We start from the raw sequence: 2,170 nt of genomic DNA, 5'->3' as shown, positions 1-2,170 counted from the left end.
TACGACGCTTGGCCTACTCACACAAAAGCAGGCTCTCGAGACATGCTCTTGCACTGACCACAAACGACAAGAGAAGGTTGACGAGACGGGAACAGCACGGTTCTCCCTAAACCAACGGACACCTCCGTCTTGACGCTCGGGTTTCGCACAGCCCAGCCCTGGCGCAGTGGCTCAGCCTGGCTCTGAATAACAATGGGCCTTCTGATGGAGCGGTTTGTAAACATGTGAACTTAATGAAATATCTTATCGCAGGAGCTTCACTTGGCCACCGGGGACACTCTGGCCCTAATACAGCAATTAATTCAGCAAATGAGTTATGAGTGAGTTACGCTCGGCAATATCCTCCATCGCGATGTGGCTGATTGCATTACGACTGAGAGGTAAATAGAAAGGAGACGTCTTCCTATAGCAGAAACACCCCCTGGTCAGAATTCTTTACGCACGTACACACACACACACACACATACACTCATACACATTCACACACACCAACGCATACACACACAGACACACGCACAGACGTACACACACGAACACACACCGGCTTGCACACACACACACTCAGTCATTAGTGCATCGACTCACTGACCACCCTGTGGACATCTCGACTGACTGAGAGAGAGAGAGAGAGAGAGAGACAGAGACCGAGAACAAGAGAGAGAACAAGAGAGAGAGGGTGGGGGGGGGGGGGACCTGACTCATAATTGGTTTCTGTAAACTGATTCACACAGTCCGTTTTCCAGGAGAACTGTCTCATTTCCAGCCCAGGGTGGGTCATCGTCATTCACGTAATCCCTTCTCTGTTCGATGAATTGCCTCTCTGCTTGTGGGCAGGTGGCAAAGCGGAACGTGTGACTGATATGTGCTGAGTCAATCTCTGGCTTGTCTGTGGTCGGAGCAGGGCGGGGGCTCGTTCAGCTCGTGGCGGAGGTCCTTCTGCCTGCTCGGACATTGGAGTGTCTTTGAAGTCGGTGTGTTTCTTTTTTCTTTGTGTTTCTTTGGTGGAGAGCTTAAGCCCTAGCTGTGTTTTGAGTTCCAGAGACAACACCAGTTTGTGATAGTTTGTTCCGTTTATGAGCCAGAGAGCAGAGTTGAGGCGCGTTCGCGGTCCGGGGGGCCCAAGGGGCCCGAGACGAGCGCTCCGGAACTCTGTGTGCCAGCTCGTTTGCATACCGACTGGTTGCCGGGGTCACAGTGCCTGCAGCCTGTGATGTCAGACAGAGCAGGAGCTTAGCGCACCCCCACCCTCTCCTCTCCCCCCCCCCCGCCCCCCCCCCCCCCCCGAGAGAGAGAGTGGGGGAGGGGGAGGGGGAGGGAAAAGAGAGTAATAGAGAGACAAAGAGACCAGGAGAGGGATGGCAGCCTTAGGGGAAGGAGATCTGTCCATGGGATATCCTTCAAGCCTAGATTACAAATGTGCATTGACAGGAAGGTCAAGATCCAAGATCTGCTGAAATGTGAGACAGCAGGGATGAGTTAGTCCATGCTGGCTCCAGGCTTTCCACAGTGGCTCACTCCTCTGGATCTGAGCCCCCAGTTTATTTCCACTGATGCCGTCTCCAGTCAGCCTTTGACTTTGACTGGCAACCTCACTGAATATCTCTCAAACAGACAGAGAGGGCCTGCCTGTTCGGGTTTCAACGCGTCTCTGTCACTGAACTCGCTCTCTATTATGGTTTTTATCACATTAAGTGAAGGGGACGGTTCTCATGATTGAGAATCGTTTTCTTTTGCCTTGTCGGAGAGGCTGACATTGTTGCAGTCTCCCCCATCATCACTGGAGGACATTTCTTTTAAAGTGTCTCTCCTCTCAACGCCCACTCCATTTCGTGAGACTCGCAGAGATGCTATCCGTTTAAACCCTGAGCGGTGACCAGACAGGAGCAACTATCCCTTTGAATCGCGTGTTTGACCGAGAGGGAATTAGAAAACCTTTCAACAGACCTTCTCTGAAGTCAGTCCTCATCTTACCGCGTGAGCTGTATCGTGTTAAGTGCGAGAATTCGCCGTATTATTTCTGGACGTCCTCTCTCTTTTCGTCTGCGCTCTGCCTCTTCGTTTCGACACTCCTCTGTGTACAGGACAGCCGCGTTTTTTCTTTGTGTTTTCCCGATAGTTCAACATCGCCTCTGTCCTTGCCGAGCATTGTCTGACAAAAACCCATCAAACG

The sequence above is a fragment of the Osmerus mordax genome, chromosome 27, assembly GCF_038355195.1.
Source record: "Osmerus mordax isolate fOsmMor3 chromosome 27, fOsmMor3.pri, whole genome shotgun sequence".
Lineage (NCBI taxonomy): Eukaryota > Metazoa > Chordata > Actinopteri > Osmeriformes > Osmeridae > Osmerus > Osmerus mordax.
This window is presented reverse-complemented; position numbering follows the sequence as displayed.